We start from the raw sequence: 18,646 nt of genomic DNA on the forward strand, positions 1-18,646 counted from the left end.
TTGGCTGGTGGTCTCCGCCGCTGGAAACCAACTCCAAACGTCTTCTCCTTCGCGGAGAAGGCTGATTTGGCCTGAAGAAGCCCTGTGTGCACTGGCCCTAGCAACCCCCCCAGAGCCAGCTCGGGAGGGCCCCACCTAGGGCCTAGCTCCGAAACCGCACAAAACGCGCTGCTAGGAGCTGCATTCTGCAAAGGGAAACTGGGCTCGGGGAACAAACCTCAGCCCCGATGCGGCTTGGCTCAGGAGCGCAGCGCCTGCCTGGTTCTCACCTAGCCCTAGGCTGCCCATAGGGCCAGGGAGGGTCTGGGCTGCCTCTGGCTCCGTGGGCACTGCTGCTTGGCTGGTGGTCTCCGCCGCTGGAAACCCACTCCAAACGTCTTCTCCTTCGCGGAGAAGGCTGATTTGGCCTGAAGAAGCCCTGTGTGCACTGGCCCTAGCAACCCCCCCAGAGCCAGCTCGGGAGGGCCCCACCTAGGGCCTAGCTCCGAAACCGCACAAAACGCGCTGCTAGGAGCTGCATTCTGCAAAGGGAAACTGGGCTCGGGGAACAAACCTCAGCCCCGATGCGGCTTGGCTCAGGAGCGCAGCGCCTGCCTGGTTCTCACCTAGCCCTAGGCTGCCCATAGGGCCAAGGAGGGTCTGGGCTGCCTCTGGCTCCGTGGGCACTGCTGCTTGGCTGGTGGTCTCCGCCGCTGGAAACCAACTCCAAACGTCTTCTCCTTCGCGGAGAAGGCTGATTTGGCCTGAAGAAGCCCTGTGTGCACTGGCCCTAGCAACCCCCCCAGAGCCAGCTCGGGAGGGCCCCACCTAGGGCCTAGCTCCGAAACCGCACAAAACGCGCTGCTAGGAGCTGCATTCTGCAAAGGGAAACTGGGCTCGGGGAACAAACCTCAGCCCCGATGCGGCTTGGCTCAGGAGCGCAGCGCCTGCCTGGTTCTCACCTAGCCCTAGGCTGCCCATAGGGCCAAGGAGGGTCTGGGCTGCCTCTGGCTCCGTGGGCACTGCTGCTTGGCTGGTGGTCTCCGCCGCTGGAAACCAACTCCAAACGTCTTCTCCTTCGCGGAGAAGGCTGATTTGGCCTGAAGAAGCCCTGTGTGCACTGGCCCTAGCAACCCCCCCAGAGCCAGCTCGGGAGGGCCCCACCTAGGGCCTAGCTCCGAAACCGCACAAAACGCGCTGCTAGGAGCTGCATTCTGCAAAGGGAAACTGGGCTCGGGGAACAAACCTCAGCCCCGATGCGGCTTGGCTCAGGAGCGCAGCGCCTGCCTGCTTCTCACCTAGCCCTAGGCTCCCCATAGGGCCAGGGAGGGTCTGGGCTGCCTCTGGCTCCGTGGGCACTGCTGCTTGGCTGGTGGTCTCCGCCGCTGGAAACCAACTCCAAACGTCTTCTCCTTCGCGGAGAAGGCTGATTTGGCCTGAAGAAGCCCTGTGTGCACTGGCCCTAGCAACCCCCCCAGAGCCAGCTCGGGAGGGCCCCACCTAGGGCCTAGCTCCGAAACCGCACAAAACGCGCTGCTAGGAGCTGCATTCTGCAAAGGGAAACTGGGCTCGGGGAACAAACCTCAGCCCCGATGTGGCTTGGCTCAGGAGCGCAGCGCCTGCCTGGTTCTCACCTAGCCCTAGGCTGCCCATAGGGCCAGGGAGGGTCTGGGCTGCCTCTGGCTCCGTGGGCACTGCTGCTTGGCTGGTGGTCTCCGCCGCTGGAAACCAACTCCAAACGTCTTCTCCTTCGCGGAGAAGGCTGATTTGGCCTGAAGAAGCCCTGTGTGCACTGGCCCTAGCAACCCCCCCAGAGCCAGCTCGGGAGGGCCCCACCTAGGGCCTAGCTCCGAAACCGCACAAAACGCGCTGCTAGGAGCTGCATTCTGCAAAGGGAAACTGGGCTCGGGGAACAAACCTCAGCCCCGATGCGGCTTGGCTCAGGAGCGCAGCGCCTGCCTGGTTCTCACCTAGCCCTAGGCTGCCCATAGGGCCAAGGAGGGTCTGGGCTGCCTCTGGCTCCGTGGGCACTGCTGCTTGGCTGGTGGTCTCCGCCGCTGGAAACCAACTCCAAACGTCTTCTCCTTCGCGGAGAAGGCTGATTTGGCCTGAAGAAGCCCTGTGTGCACTGGCCCTAGCAACCCCCCCAGAGCCAGCTCGGGAGGGCCCCACCTAGGGCCTAGCTCCGAAACCGCACAAAACGAGCTGCTAGGAGCTGCATTCTGCAAAGGGAAACTGGGCTCGGGGAACAAACCTCAGCCCCGATGCGGCTTGGCTCAGGAGCGCAGCGCCTGCCTGGTTCTCACTTAGCCCTAGGCTGCCCATAGGGCCAAGGAGGGTCTGGGCTGCCTCTGGCTCCGTGGGCACTGCTGCTTGGCTGGTGGTCTCCGCCGCTGGAAACCAACTCCAAACGTCTTCTCCTTCGCGGAGAAGGCTGATTTGGCCTGAAGAAGCCCTGTGTGCACTGGCCCTAGCAACCCCCCCAGAGCCAGCTCGGGAGGGCCCCACCTAGGGCCTAGCTCCGAAACCGCACAAAACGCGCTGCTAGGAGCTGCATTCTGCAAAGGGAAACTGGGCTCGGGGAACAAACCTCAGCCCCGATGCGGCTTGGCTCAGGAGCGCAGCGCCTGCCTGGTTCTCACCTAGCCCTAGGCTGCCCATAGGGCCAAGGAGGGTCTGGGCTGCCTCTGGCTCCGTGGGCACTGCTGCTTGGCTGGTGGTCTCCGCCGCTGGAAACCAACTCCAAACGTCTTCTCCTTCGCGGAGAAGGCTGATTTGGCCTGAAGAAGCCCTGTGTGCACTGGCCCTAGCAACCCCCCCAGAGCCAGCTCGGGAGGGCCCCACCTAGGGCCTAGCTCCGAAACCGCACAAAACGCGCTGCTAGGAGCTGCATTCTGCAAAGGGAAACTGGGCTCGGGGAACAAACCTCAGCCCCGATGCGGCTTGGCTCAGGAGCGCAGCGCCTGCCTGCTTCTCACCTAGCCCTAGGCTCCCCATAGGGCCAGGGAGGGTCTGGGCTGCCTCTGGCTCCGTGGGCACTGCTGCTTGGCTGGTGGTCTCCGCCGCTGGAAACCAACTCCAAACGTCTTCTCCTTCGCGGAGAAGGCTGATTTGGCCTGAAGAAGCCCTGTGTGCACTGGCCCTAGCAACCCCCCCAGAGCCAGCTCGGGAGGGCCCCACCTAGGGCCTAGCTCCGAAACCGCACAAAACGCGCTGCTAGGAGCTGCATTCTGCAAAGGGAAACTGGGCTCGGGGAACAAACCTCAGCCCCGATGCGGCTTGGCTCAGGAGCGCAGCGCCTGCCTGCTTCTCACCTAGCCCTAGGCTCCCCATAGGGCCAGGGAGGGTCTGGGCTGCCTCTGGCTCCGTGGGCACTGCTGCTTGGCTGGTGGTCTCCGCCGCTGGAAACCAACTCCAAACGTCTTCTCCTTCGCGGAGAAGGCTGATTTGGCCTGAAGAAGCCCTGTGTGCACTGGCCCTAGCAACCCCCCCAGAGCCAGCTCGGGAGGGCCCCACCTAGGGCCTAGCTCCGAAACCGCACAAAACGCGCTGCTAGGAGCTGCATTCTGCAAAGGGAAACTGGGCTCGGGGAACAAACCTCAGCCCCGATGCGGCTTGGCTCAGGAGCGCAGCGCCTGCCTGCTTCTCACCTAGCCCTAGGCTCCCCATAGGGCCAGGGAGGGTCTGGGCTGCCTCTGGCTCCGAGGGCACTGCTGCTTGGCTGGTGGTCTCCGCCGCTGGAAACCCACTCCAAACGTCTTCTCCTTTGCGGAGAAGGCTGATTTGGCCTGAAGAAGCCCTGTGTGCACTGGCCCTAGCAACCCCCCCAGAGCCAGCTCGGGAGGGCCCCACCTAGGGCCTAGCTCCGAAACCGCACAAAACGCGCTGCTAGGAGCTGCATTCTGCAAAGGGAAACTGGGCTCGGGGAACAAACCTCAGCCCCGATGCGGCTTGGCTCAGGAGCGCAGCGCCTGCCTGGTTCTCACCTAGCCCTAGGCTCCCCATAGGGCCAGGGAGGGTCTGGGCTGCCTCTGGCTCCGTGGGCACTGCTGCTTGGCTGGTGGTCTCCGCCGCTGGAAACCAACTCCAAACGTCTTCTCCTTCGCGGAGAAGGCTGATTTGGCCTGAAGAAGCCCTGTGTGCACTGGCCCTAGCAACCCCCCCAGAGCCAGCTCGGGAGGGCCCCACCTAGGGCCTAGCTCCGAAACCGCACAAAACGCGCTGCTAGGAGCTGCATTCTGCAAAGGGAAACTGGGCTCGGGGAACAAACCTCAGCCCCGATGCGGCTTGGCTCAGGAGCGCAGCGCCTGCCTGCTTCTCACCTAGCCCTAGGCTCCCCATAGGGCCAGGGAGGGTCTGGGCTGCCTCTGGCTCCGTGGGCACTGCTGCTTGGCTGGTGGTCTCCGCCGCTGGAAACCAACTCCAAACGTCTTCTCCTTCGCGGAGAAGGCTGATTTGGCCTGAAGAAGCCCTGTGTGCACTGGCCCTAGCAACCCCCCCAGAGCCAGCTCGGGAGGGCCCCACCTAGGGCCTAGCTCCGAAACCGCACAAAACGCGCTGCTAGGAGCTGCATTCTGCAAAGGGAAACTGGGCTCGGGGAACAAACCTCAGCCCCGATGCGGCTTGGCTCAGGAGCGCAGCGCCTGCCTGCTTCTCACCTAGCCCTAGGCTCCCCATAGGGCCAGGGAGGGTCTGGGCTGCCTCTGGCTCCGTGGGCACTGCTGCTTGGCTGGTGGTCTCCGCCGCTGGAAACCAACTCCAAACGTCTTCTCCTTCGCGGAGAAGGCTGATTTGGCCTGAAGAAGCCCTGTGTGCACTGGCCCTAGCAACCCCCCCAGAGCCAGCTCGGGAGGGCCACACCTAGGGCCTAGCTCCGAAACCGCACAAAACGCGCTGCTAGGAGCTGCATTCTGCAAAGGGAAACTGGGCTCGGGGAACAAACCTCAGCCCCGATGCGGCTTGGCTCAGGAGCGCAGCGCCTGCCTGCTTCTCACCTAGCCCTAGGCTCCCCATAGGGCCAGGGAGGGTCTGGGCTGCCTCTGGCTCCGAGGGCACTGCTGCTTGGCTGGTGGTCTCCGCCGCTGGAAACCCACTCCAAACGTCTTCTCCTTTGCGGAGAAGGCTGATTTGGCCTGAAGAAGCCCTGTGTGCACTGGCCCTAGCAACCCCCCCAGAGCCAGCTCGGGAGGGCCCCACCTAGGGCCTAGCTCCGAAACCGCACAAAACGCGCTGCTAGGAGCTGCATTCTGCAAAGGGAAACTGGGCTCGGGGAACAAACCTCAGCCCCGATGCGGCTTGGCTCAGGAGCGCAGCGCCTGCCTGCTTCTCACCTAGCCCTAGGCTCCCCATAGGGTCAGGGAGGGTCTGGGCTGCCTCTGGCTCCGTGGGCACTGCTGCTTGGCTGGTGGTCTCCGCCGCTGGAAACCAACTCCAAACGTCTTCTCCTTCGCGGAGAAGGCTGATTTGGCCTGAAGAAGCCCTGTGTGCACTGGCCCTAGCAACCCCCCCAGAGCCAGCTCGGGAGGGCCCCACCTAGGGCCTAGCTCCGAAACCGCACAAAACGCGCTGCTAGGAGCTGCATTCTGCAAAGGGAAACTGGGCTCGGGGAACAAACCTCAGCCCCGATGCGGCTTGGCTCAGGAGCGCAGCGCCTGCCTGGTTCTCACCTAGCCCTAGGCTGCCCATAGGGCCAAGGAGGGTCTGGGCTGCCTCTGGCTCCGTGGGCACTGCTGCTTGGCTGGTGGTCTCCGCCGCTGGAAACCAACTCCAAACGTCTTCTCCTTCGCGGAGAAGGCTGATTTGGCCTGAAGAAGCCCTGTGTGCACTGGCCCTAGCAACCCCCCCAGAGCCAGCTCGGGAGGGCCCCACCTAGGGCCTAGCTCCGAAACCGCACAAAACGCGCTGCTAGGAGCTGCATTCTGCAAAGGGAAACTGGGCTCGGGGAACAAACCTCAGCCCCGATGCGGCTTGGCTCAGGAGCGCAGCGCCTGCCTGCTTCTCACCTAGCCCTAGGCTCCCCATAGGGCCAGGGAGGGTCTGGGCTGCCTCTGGCTCCGTGGGCACTGCTGCTTGGCTGGTGGTCTCCGCCGCTGGAAACCAACTCCAAACGTCTTCTCCTTCGCGGAGAAGGCTGATTTGGCCTGAAGAAGCCCTGTGTGCACTGGCCCTAGCAACCCCCCCAGAGCCAGCTCGGGAGGGCCCCACCTAGGGCCTAGCTCCGAAACCGCACAAAACGCGCTGCTAGGAGCTGCATTCTGCAAAGGGAAACTGGGCTCGGGGAACAAACCTCAGCCCCGATGCGGCTTGGCTCAGGAGCGCAGCGCCTGCCTGCTTCTCACCTAGCCCTAGGCTGACCATAGGGCCAGGGAGGGTCTGGGCTGCCTCTGGCTCCGTGGGCACTGCTGCTTGGCTGGTGGTCTCCGCCGCTGGAAACCAACTCCAAACGTCTTCTCCTTCGCGGAGAAGGCTGATTTGGCCTGAAGAAGCCCTGTGTGCACTGGCCCTACCAACCCCCCCAGAGCCAGCTCGGGAGGGCCCCACCTAGGGCCTAGCTCCGAAACCGCACAAAACGCGCTGCTAGGAGCTGCATTCTGCAAAGGGAAACTGGGCTCGGGGAACAAACCTCAGCCCCGATGCGGCTTGGCTCAGGAGCGCAGCGCCTGCCTGCTTCTCACCTAGCCCTAGGCTCCCCATAGGGCCAGGGAGGGTCTGGGCTGCCTCTGGCTCCGAGGGCACTGCTGCTTGGCTGGTGGTCTCCGCCGCTGGAAACCCACTCCAAACGTCTTCTCCTTTGCGGAGAAGGCTGATTTGGCCTGAAGAAGCCCTGTGTGCACTGGCCCTAGCAACCCCCCCAGAGCCAGCTCGGGAGGGCCCCACCTAGGGCCTAGCTCCGAAACCGCACAAAACGCGCTGCTAGGAGCTGCATTCTGCAAAGGGAAACTGGGCTCGGGGAACAAACCTCAGCCCCGATGCGGCTTGGCTCAGGAGCGCAGCGCCTGCCTGGTTCTCACCTAGCCCTAGGCTCCCCATAGGGCCAGGGAGGGTCTGGGCTGCCTCTGGCTCCGTGGGCACTGCTGCTTGGCTGGTGGTCTCCGCCGCTGGAAACCAACTCCAAACGTCTTCTCCTTCGCGGAGAAGGCTGATTTGGCCTGAAGAAGCCCTGTGTGCACTGGCCCTAGCAACCCCCCCAGAGCCAGCTCGGGAGGGCCCCACCTAGGGCCTAGCTCCGAAACCGCACAAAACGCGCTGCTAGGAGCTGCATTCTGCAAAGGGAAACTGGGCTCGGGGAACAAACCTCAGCCCCGATGCGGCTTGGCTCAGGAGCGCAGCGCCTGCCTGGTTCTCACCTAGCCCTAGGCTCCCCATAGGGCCAGGGAGGGTCTGGGCTGCCTCTGGCTCCGTGGGCACTGCTGCTTGGCTGGTGGTCTCCGCCGCTGGAAACCAACTCCAAACGTCTTCTCCTTCGCGGAGAAGGCTGATTTGGCCTGAAGAAGCCCTGTGTGCACTGGCCCTAGCAACGCCCCCAGAGCCAGCTCGGGAGGGCCCCACCTAGGGCCTAGCTCCGAAACCGCACAAAACGCGCTGCTAGGAGCTGCATTCTGCAAAGGGAAACTGGGCTCGGGGAACAAACCTCAGCCCCGATGCGGCTTGGCTCAGGAGCGCAGCGCCTGCCTGCTTCTCACCTAGCCCTAGGCTCCCCATAGGGCCAGGGAGGGTCTGGGCTGCCTCTGGCTCCGTGGGCACTGCTGCTTGGCTGGTGGTCTCCGCCGCTGGAAACCAACTCCAAACGTCTTCTCCTTCGCGGAGAAGGCTGATTTGGCCTGAAGAAGCCCTGTGTGCACTGGCCCTAGCAACCCCCCCAGAGCCAGCTCGGGAGGGCCCCACCTAGGGCCTAGCTCCGAAACCGCACAAAACGCGCTGCTAGGAGCTGCATTCTGCAAAGGGAAACTGGGCTCGGGGAACAAACCTCAGCCCCGATGCGGCTTGGCTCAGGAGCGCAGCGCCTGCCTGCTTCTCACCTAGCCCTAGGCTCCCCATAGGGCCAGGGAGGGTCTGGGCTGCCTCTGGCTCCGAGGGCACTGCTGCTTGGCTGGTGGTCTCCGCCGCTGGAAACCCACTCCAAACGTCTTCTCCTTTGCGGAGAAGGCTGATTTGGCCTGAAGAAGCCCTGTGTGCACTGGCCCTAGCAACCCCCCCAGAGCCAGCTCGGGAGGGCCCCACCTAGGGCCTAGCTCCGAAACCGCACAAAACGCGCTGCTAGGAGCTGCATTCTGCAAAGGGAAACTGGGCTCGGGGAACAAACCTCAGCCCCGATGCGGCTTGGCTCAGGAGCGCAGCGCCTGCCTGCTTCTCACCTAGCCCTAGGCTCCCCATAGGGCCAGGGAGGGTCTGGGCTGCCTCTGGCTCCGTGGGCACTGCTGCTTGGCTGGTGGTCTCCGCCGCTGGAAACCAACTCCAAACGTCTTCTCCTTCGCGGAGAAGGCTGATTTGGCCTGAAGAAGCCCTGTGTGCACTGGCCCTAGCAACCCCCCCAGAGCCAGCTCGGGAGGGCCCCACCTAGGGCCTAGCTCCGAAACCGCACAAAACGCGCTGCTAGGAGCTGCATTCTGCAAAGGGAAACTGGGCTCGGGGAACAAACCTCAGCCCCGATGCGGCTTGGCTCAGGAGCGCAGCGCCTGCCTGGTTCTCACCTAGCCCTAGGCTCCCCATAGGGCCAGGGAGGGTCTGGGCTGCCTCTGGCTCCGTGGGCACTGCTGCTTGGCTGGTGGTCTCCGCCGCTGGAAACCAACTCCAAACGTCTTCTCCTTCGCGGAGAAGGCTGATTTGGCCTGAAGAAGCCCTGTGTGCACTGGCCCTAGCAACCCCCCCAGAGCCAGCTCGGGAGGGCCCCACCTAGGGCCTAGCTCCGAAACCGCACAAAACGCGCTGCTAGGAGCTGCATTCTGCAAAGGGAAACTGGGCTCGGGGAACAAACCTCAGCCCCGATGCGGCTTGGCTCAGGAGCGCAGCGCCTGCCTGCTTCTCACCTAGCCCTAGGCTCCCCATAGGGCCAGGGAGGGTCTGGGCTGCCTCTGGCTCCGTGGGCACTGCTGCTTGGCTGGTGGTCTCCGCCGCTGGAAACCCACTCCAAAGGTCTTCTCCTTCGCGGAGAAGGCTGATTTGGCCTGAAGAAGCCCTGTGTGCACTGGCCCTAGCAACCGCCCCAGAGCCAGCTCGGGAGGGCCCCACCTAGGGCCTAGCTCCGAAACCGCACAAAACGCGCTGCTAGGAGCTGCATTCTGCAAAGGGAAACTGTGCTCGGGGAACAAACCTCAGCCCCGATGCGGCTTGGCTCAGGAGCGCAGCGCCTGCCTGGTTCTCACCTAGCCCTAGGCTCCCCATAGGGCCAGGGAGGGTCTGGGCTGCCTCTGGCTCCGTGGGCACTGCTGCTTGGCTGGTGGTCTCCGCCGCTGGAAACCAACTCCAAACGTCTTCTCCTTCGCGGAGAAGGCTGATTTGGCCTGAAGAAGCCCTGTGTGCACTGGCCCTAGCAACCCCCCCAGAGCCAGCTCGGGAGGGCCCCACCTAGGGCCTAGCTCCGAAACCGCACAAAACGCGCTGCTAGGAGCTGCATTCTGCAAAGGGAAACTGGGCTCGGGGAACAAACCTCAGCCCCGATGCGGCTTGGCTCAGGAGCGCAGCGCCTGCCTGCTTCTCACCTAGCCCTAGGCTGCCCATAGGGCCAGGGAGGGTCTGGGCTGCCTCTGGCTCCGTGGGCACTGCTGCTTGGCTGGTGGTCTCCGCCGCTGGAAACCAACTCCAAACGTCTTCTCCTTCGCGGAGAAGGCTGATTTGGCCTGAAGAAGCCCTGTGTGCACTGGCCCTAGCAACCCCCCCAGAGCCAGCTCGGGAGGGCCCCACCTAGGGCCTAGCTCCGAAACCGCACAAAACGCGCTGCTAGGAGCTGCATTCTGCAAAGGGAAACTGGGCTCGGGGAACAAACCTCAGCCCCGATGCGGCTTGGCTCAGGAGCGCAGCGCCTGCCTGCTTCTCACCTAGCCCTAGGCTCCCCATAGGGCCAGGGAGGGTCTGGGCTGCCTCTGGCTCCGAGGGCACTGCTGCTTGGCTGGTGGTCTCCGCCGCTGGAAACCCACTCCAAACGTCTTCTCCTTTGCGGAGAAGGCTGATTTGGCCTGAAGAAGCCCTGTGTGCACTGGCCCTAGCAACCCCCCCAGAGCCAGCTCGGGAGGGCCCCACCTAGGGCCTAGCTCCGAAACCGCACAAAACGCGCTGCTAGGAGCTGCATTCTGCAAAGGGAAACTGGGCTCGGGGAACAAACCTCAGCCCCGATGCGGCTTGGCTCAGGAGCGCAGCGCCTGCCTGCTTCTCACCTAGCCCTAGGCTCCCCATAGGGCCAGGGAGGGTCTGGGCTGCCTCTGGCTCCGTGGGCACTGCTGCTTGGCTGGTGGTCTCCGCCGCTGGAAACCAACTCCAAACGTCTTCTCCTTCGCGGAGAAGGCTGATTTGGCCTGAAGAAGCCCTGTGTGCACTGGCCCTAGCAACCCCCCCAGAGCCAGCTCGGGAGGGCCCCACCTAGGGCCTAGCTCCGAAACCGCACAAAACGCGCTGCTAGGAGCTGCATTCTGCAAAGGGAAACTGGGCTCGGGGAACAAACCTCAGCCCCGATGCGGCTTGGCTCAGGAGCGCAGCGCCTGCCTGGTTCTCACCTAGCCCTAGGCTCCCCATAGGGCCAGGGAGGGTCTGGGCTGCCTCTGGCTCCGTGGGCACTGCTGCTTGGCTGGTGGTCTCCGCCGCTGGATACCAACTCCAAACGTCTTCTCCTTCGCGGAGAAGGCTGATTTGGCCTGAAGAAGCCCTGTGTGCACTGGCCCTAGCAACCCCCCCAGAGCCAGCTCGGGAGGGCCCCACCTAGGGCCTAGCTCCGAAACCGCACAAAACGCGCTGCTAGGAGCTGCATTCTGCAAAGGGAAACTGGGCTCGGGGAACAAACCTCAGCCCCGATGCGGCTTGGCTCAGGAGCGCAGCGCCTGCCTGGTTCTCACCTAGCCCTAGGCTCCCCATAGGGCCAGGGAGGGTCTGGGCTGCCTCTGGCTCCGTGGGCACTGCTGCTTGGCTGGTGGTCTCCGCCGCTGGAAACCAACTCCAAACGTCTTCTCCTTCGCGGAGAAGGCTGATTTGGCCTGAAGAAGCCCTGTGTGCACTGGCCCTAGCAACCCCCCCAGAGCCAGCTCGGGAGGGCCCCACCTAGGGCCTAGCTCCGAAACCGCACAAAACGCGCTGCTAGGAGCTGCATTCTGCAAAGGGAAACTGGGCTCGGGGAACAAACCTCAGCCCCGATGCGGCTTGGCTCAGGAGCGCAGCGCCTGCCTGGTTCTCACCTAGCCCTAGGCTGCCCATAGGGCCAGGGAGGGTCTGGGCTGCCTCTGGCTCCGTGGGCACTGCTGCTTGGCTGGTGGTCTCCGCCGCTGGAAACCAACTCCAAACGTCTTCTCCTTCGCGGAGAAGGCTGATTTGGCCTGAAGAAGCCCTGTGTGCACTGGCCCTAGCAACCCCCCCAGAGCCAGCTCGGGAGGGCCCCACCTAGGGCCTAGCTCCGAAACCGCACAAAACGCGCTGCTAGGAGCTGCATTCTGCAAAGGGAAACTGGGCTCGGGGAACAAACCTCAGCCCCGATGCGGCTTGTCTCAGGAGCGCAGCGCCTGCCTGCTTCTCACCTAGCCCTAGGCTGCCCATAGGGCCAGGGAGGGTCTGGGCTGCCTCTGGCTCCGTGGGCACTGCTGCTTGGCTGGTGGTCTCCGCCGCTGGAAACCCACTCCAAACGTCTTCTCCTTCGCGGAGAAGGCTGATTTGGCCTGAAGAAGCCCTGTGTGCACTGGCCCTAGCAACCGCCCCAGAGCCAGCTCGGGAGGGCCCCACCTAGGGCCTAGCTCCGAAACCGCACAAAACGCGCTGCTAGGAGCTGCATTCTGCAAAGGGAAACTGGGCTCGGGGAACAAACCTCAGCCCCGATGCGGCTTGGCTCAGGAGCGCAGCGCCTGCCTGGTTCTCACCTAGCCCTAGGCTCCCCATAGGGCCAAGGAGGGTCTGGGCTGCCTCTGGCTCCGTGGGCACTGCTGCTTGGCTGGTGGTCTCCGCCGCTGGAAACCCACTCCAAACGTCTTCCCCTTCGCGGAGAAGGCTGATTTGGCCTGAAGAAGCCCTGTGTGCACTGGCCCTAGCAACCGCCCCAGATCCAGCTCGGGAGGGCCCCACCTAGGGCCTAGCTCCGAAACCGCACAAAACGCGCTGCTAGGAGCTGCATTCTGCAAAGGGAAACTGGGCTCGGGGAACAAACCTCAGCCCCGATGCGGCTTGGCTCAGGAGCGCAGCGCCTGCCTGGTTCTCACCTAGCCCTAGGCTCCCCATAGGGCCAGGGAGGGTCTGGGCTGCCTCTGGCTCCGTGGGCACTGCTGCTTGGCTGGTGGTCTCCGCCGCTGGAAACCAACTCCAAACGTCTTCTCCTTCGCGGAGAAGGCTGATTTGGCCTGAAGAAGCCCTGTGTGCACTGGCCCTAGCAACCCCCCCAGAGCCAGCTCGGGAGGGCCCCACCTAGGGCCTAGCTCCGAAACCGCACAAAACGCGCTGCTAGGAGCTGCATTCTGCAAAGGGAAACTGGGCTCGGGGAACAAACCTCAGCCCCGATGCGGCTTGGCTCAGGAGCGCAGCGCCTGCCTGGTTCTCACCTAGCCCTAGGCTCCCCATAGGGCCAGGGAGGGTCTGGGCTGCCTCTGGCTCCGTGGGCACTGCTGCTTGGCTGGTGGTCTCCGCCGCTGGAAACCAACTCCAAACGTCTTCTCCTTCGCGGAGAAGGCTGATTTGGCCTGAAGAAGCCCTGTGTGCACTGGCCCTAGCAACCGCCCCAGAGCCAGCTCGGGAGGGCCCCACCTAGGGCCTAGCTCCGAAACCGCACAAAACGCGCTGCTAGGAGCTGCATTCTGCAAAGGGAAACTGGGCTCGGGGAACAAACCTCAGCCCCGATGCGGCTTGGCTCAGGAGCGCAGCGCCTGCCTGGTTCTCACCTAGCCCTAGGCTCCCCATAGGGCCAGGGAGGGTCTGGGCTGCCTCTGGCTCCGTGGGCACTGCTGCTTGGCTGGTGGTCTCCGCCGCTGGAAACCAACTCCAAACGTCTTCTCCTTCGCGGAGAAGGCTGATTTGGCCTGAAGAAGCCCTGTGTGCACTGGCCCTAGAAACCGCCCCAGAGCCAGCTCGGGAGGGCCCCACCTAGGGCCTAGCTCCGAAACCGCACAAAACGCGCTGCTAGGAGCTGCATTCTGCAAAGGGAAACTGGGCTCGGGGAACAAACCTCAGCCCCGATGCGGCTTGGCTCAGGAGCGCAGCGCCTGCCTGGTTCTCACCTAGCCCTAGGCTCCCCATAGGGCCAAGGAGGGTCTGGGCTGCCTCTGGCTCCGTGGGCACTGCTGCTTGGCTGGTGGTCTCCGCCGCTGGAAACCCACTCCAAACGTCTTCTCCTTCGCGGAGAAGGCTGATTTGGCCTGAAGAAGCCCTGTGTGCACTGGCCCTAGCAACCCCCCCAGAGCCAGCTCGGGAGGGCCCCACCTAGGGCCTAGCTCCGAAACCGCACAAAACGCGCTGCTAGGAGCTGCATTCTGCAAAGGGAAACTGGGCTCGGGGAACAAACCTCAGCCCCGATGCGGCTTGGCTCAGGAGCGCAGCGCCTGCCTGGTTCTCACCTAGCCCTAGGCTCCCCATAGGGCCAAGGAGGGTCTGGGCTGCCTCTGGCTCCGTGGGCACTGCTGCTTGGCTGGTGGTCTCCGCCGCTGGAAACCAACTCCAAACGTCTTCTCCTTCGCGGAGAAGGCTGATTTGGCCTGAAGAAGCCCTGTGTGCACTGGCCCTAGCAACCCCCCCAGAGCCAGCTCGGGAGGGCCCCACCTAGGGCCTAGCTCCGAAACCGCACAAAACGCGCTGCTAGGAGCTGCATTCTGCAAAGGGAAACTGGGCTCGGGGAACAAACCTCAGCCCCGATGCGGCTTGGCTCAGGAGCGCAGCGCCTGCCTGCTTCTCACCTAGCCCTAGGCTGCCCATAGGGCCAGGGAGGGTCTGGGCTGCCTCTGGCTCCGTGGGCACTGCTGCTTGGCTGGTGGTCTCCGCCGCTGGAAACCAACTCCAAACGTCTTCTCCTTCGCGGAGAAGGCTGATTTGGCCTGAAGAAGCCCTGTGTGCACTGGCCCTAGCAACCGCCCCAGAGCCAGCTCGGGAGGGCCCCACCTAGGGCCTAGCTCCGAAACCGCACAAAACGCGCTGCTAGGAGCTGCATTCTGCAAAGGGAAACTGGGCTCGGGGAACAAACCTCAGCCCCGATGCGGCTTGGCTCAGGAGCGCAGCGCCTGCCTGGTTCTCACCTAGCCCTAGGCTCCCCATAGGGCCAGGGAGGGTCTGGGCTGCCTCTGGCTCCGTGGGCACTGCTGCTTGGCTGGTGGTCTCCGCCGCTGGAAACCAACTCCAAACGTCTTCTCCTTCGCGGAGAAGGCTGATTTGGCCTGAAGAAGCCCTGTGTGCACTGGCCCTAGCAACCCCCCCAGAGCCAGCTCGGGAGGGCCCCACCTAGGGCCTAGCTCCGAAACCGCACAAAACGCGCTGCTAGGAGCTGCATTCTGCAAAGGGAAACTGGGCTCGGGGAACAAACCTCAGCCCCGATGCGGCTTGGCTCAGGAGCGCAGCGCCTGCCTGGTTCTCACCTAGCCCTAGGCTGCCCATAGGGCCAGGGAGGGTCTGGGCTGCCTCTGGCTCCGTGGGCACTGCTGCTTGGCTGGTGGTCTCCGCCGCTGGAAACCAACTCCAAACGTCTTCTCCTTCGCGGAGAAGGCTGATTTGGCCTGAAGAAGCCCTGTGTGCACTGGCCCTAGCAACCCCCCCAGAGCCAGCTCGGGAGGGCCCCACCTAGGGCCTAGCTCCGAAACCGCACAAAACGCGCTGCTAGGAGCTGCATTCTGCAAAGGGAAACTGGGCTCGGGGAACAAACCTCAGCCCCGATGCGGCTTGGCTCAGGAGCGCAGCGCCTGCCTGGTTCTCACCTAGCCCTAGGCTGCCCATAGGGCCAGGGAGGGTCTGGGCTGCCTCTGGCTCCGTGGGCACTGCTGCTTGGCTGGTGGTCTCCGCCGCTGGAAACCAACTCCAAACGTCTTCTCCTTCGCGGAGAAGGCTGATTTGGCCTGAAGAAGCCCTGTGTGCACTGGCCCTAGCAACCCCCCCAGAGCCAGCTCGGGAGGGCCCCACCTAGGGCCTAGCTCCGAAACCGCACAAAACGCGCTGCTAGGAGCTGCATTCTGCAAAGGGAAACTGGGCTCGGGGAACAAACCTCAGCCCCGATGCGGCTTGGCTCAGGAGCGCAGCGCCTGCCTGCTTCTCACCTAGCCCTAGGCTGCCCATAGGGCCAGGGAGGGTCTGGGCTGCCTCTGGCTCCGTGGGCACTGCTGCTTGGCTGGTGGTCTCCGCCGCTGGAAACCAACTCCAAACGTCTTCTCCTTCGCGGAGAAGGCTGATTTGGCCTGAAGAAGCCCTGTGTGCACTGGCCCTAGCAACCCCCCCAGAGCCAGCTCGGGAGGGCCCCACCTAGGGCCTAGCTCCGAAACCGCACAAAACGCGCTGCTAGGAGCTGCATTCTGCAAAGGGAAACTGGGCTCGGGGAACAAACCTCAGCCCCGATGCGGCTTGGCTCAGGAGCGCAGCGCCTGCCTGGTTCTCACCTAGCCCTAGGCTGCCCATAGGGCCAGGGAGGGTCTGGGCTGCCTCTGGCTCCGTGGGCACTGCTGCTTGGCTGGTGGTCTCCGCCGCTGGAAACCAACTCCAAACGTCTTCTCCTTCGCGGAGAAGGCTGATTTGGCCTGAAGAAGCCCTGTGTGCACTGGCCCTAGCAACCCCCCCAGAGCCAGCTCGGGAGGGCCCCACCTAGGGCCTAGCTCCGAAACCGCACAAAACGCGCTGCTAGGAGCTGCATTCTGCAAAGGGAAACTGGGCTCGGGGAACAAACCTCAGCCCCGATGCGGCTTGGCTCAGGAGCGCAGCGCCTGCCTGGTTCTCACCTAGCCCTAGGCTCCCCATAGGGCCAAGGAGGGTCTGGGCTGCCTCTGGCTCCGTGGGCACTGCTGCTTGGCTGGTGGTCTCCGCCGCTGGAAACCCACTCCAAACGTCTTCTCCTTCGCGGAGAAGGCTGATTTGGCCTGAAGAAGCCCTGTGTGCACTGGCCCTAGCAACCGCCCCAGAGCCAGCTCGGGAGGGCCCCACCTAGGGCCTAGCTCCGAAACCGCACAAAACGCGCTGCTAGGAGCTGCATTCTGCAAAGGGAAACTGGGCTCGGGGAACAAACCTCAGCCCCGATGCGGCTTGGCTCAGGAGCGCAGCGCCTGCCTGCTTCTCACCTAGCCCTAGGCTCCCCATAGGGCCAGGGAGGGTCTGGGCTGCCTCTGGCTCCGTGGGCACTGCTGCTTGGCTGGTGGTCTCCGCCGCTGGAAACCAACTCCAAACGTCTTCTCCTTCGCGGAGAAGGCTGATTTGGCCTGAAGAAGCCCTGTGTGCACTGGCCCTAGCAACCCCCCCAGAGCCAGCTCGGGAGGGCCCCACCTAGGGCCTAGCTCCGAAACCGCACAAAACGCGCTGCTAGGAGCTGCATTCTGCAAAGGGAAACTGGGCTCGGGGAACAAACCTCAGCCCCGATGCGGCTTGGCTCAGGAGCGCAGCGCCTGCCTGGTTCTCACCTAGCCCTAGGCTGCCCATAGGGCCAGGGAGGGTCTGGGCTGCCTCTGGCTCCGTGGGCACTGCTGCTTGGCTGGTGGTCTCCGCCGCTGGAAACCAACTCCAAACGTCTTCTCCTTCGCGGAGAAGGCTGATTTGGCCTGAAGAAGCCCTGTGTGCACTGGCCCTAGCAACCCCCCCAGAGCCAGCTCGGGAGGGCCCCACCTAGGGCCTAGCTCCGAAACCGCACAAAACGCGCTGCTAGGAGCTGCATTCTGCAAAGGGAAACTGGGCTCGGGGAACAAACCTCAGCCCCGATGCGGCTTGGCTCAGGAGCGCAGCGCCTGCCTGGTTCTCACCTAGCCCTAGGCTGCCCATAGGGCCAGGGAGGGTCTGGGCTGCCTCTGGCTCCGTGGGCACTGCTGCTTGGCTGGTGGTCTCCGCCGCTGGAAACCAACTCCAAACGTCTTCTCCTTCGCGGAGAAGGCTGATTTGGCCTGAAGAAGCCCTGTGTGCACTGGCCCTAGCAACCCCCCCAGAGCCAGCTCGGGAGGGCCCCACCTAGGGCCTAGCTCCGAAACCGCACAAAACGCGCTGCTAGGAGCTGCATTCTGCAAAGGGAAACTGGGCTCGGGGAACAAACCTCAGCCCCGATGCGGCTTGGCTCAGGAGCGCAGCGCCTGCCTGCTTCTCACCTAGCCCTAGGCTGCCCATAGGGCCAGGGAGGGTCTGGGCTGCCTCTGGCTCCGTGGGCACTGCTGCTTGGCTGGTGGTCTCCGCCGCTGGAAACCAACTCCAAACGTCTTCTCCTTCGCGGAGAAGGCTGATTTGGCCTGAAGAAGCCCTGTGTGCACTGGCCCTAGCAACCCCCCCAGAGCCAGCTCGGGAGGGCCCCACCTAGGGCCTAGCTCCGAAACCGCACAAAACGCGCTGCTAGGAGCTGCATTCTGCAAAGGGAAACTGGGCTCGGGGAACAAACCTCAGCCCCGATGCGGCTTGGCTCAGGAGCGCAGCGCCTGCCTGGTTCTCACCTAGCCCTAGGCTGCCCATAGGGCCAGGGAGGGTCTGGGCTGCCTCTGGCTCCGTGGGCACTGCTGCTTGGCTGGTGGTCTCCGCCGCTGGAAACCAACTCCAAACGTCTTCTCCTTCGCGGAGAAGGCTGATTTGGCCTGAAGAAGCCCTGTGTGCACTGGCCCTAGCAACCCCCCCAGAGCCAGCTCGGGAGGGCCCCACCTAGGGCCTAGCTCCGAAACCGCACAAAACGCGCTGCTAGGAGCTGCATTCTGCAAAGGGAAACTGGGCTCGGGGAACAAACCTCAGCCCCGATGCGGCTTGGCTCAGGAGCGCAGCGCCTGCCTGGTTCTCACCTAGCCCTAGGCTCCCCATAGGGCCAAGGAGGGTCTGGGCTGCCTCTGGCTCCGTGGGCACTGCTGCTTGGCTGGTGGTCTCCGCCGCTGGAAACCCACTCCAAACGTCTTCTCCTTCGCGGAGAAGGCTGATTTGGCCTGAAGAAGCCCTGTGTGCACTGGCCCTAGCAACCGCCCCAGAGCCAGCTCGGGAGGGCCCCACCTAGGGCCTAGCTCCGAAACCGCACAAAACGCGCTGCTAGGAGCTGCATTCTGCAAAGGGAAACTGGGCTCGGGGAACAAACCTCAGCCCCGATGCGGCTTGGCTCAGGAGCGCAGCGCCTGCCTGCTTCTCACCTAGCCCTAGGCTCCCCATAGGGCCAGGGAGGGTCTGGGCTGCCTCTGGCTCCGTGGGCACTGCTGCTTGGCTGGTGGTCTCCGCCGCTGGAAACCAACTCCAAACGTCTTCTCCTTCGCGGAGAAGGCTGATTTGGCCTGAAGAAGCCCTGTGTGCACTGGCCCTAGCAACCGCCCCAGAGCCAGCTCGGGAGGGCCCCACCTAGGGCCTAGCTCCGAAACCGCACAAAACG

This window comes from Sus scrofa, chromosome 2 (assembly GCF_054392235.1).
Source record: "Sus scrofa isolate SSC_HxYL_T2T_F1_AM1 chromosome 2, Sscrofa_HxYL_maternal_Yorkshire_Landrace_v2.0, whole genome shotgun sequence".
Lineage (NCBI taxonomy): Eukaryota > Metazoa > Chordata > Mammalia > Artiodactyla > Suidae > Sus > Sus scrofa.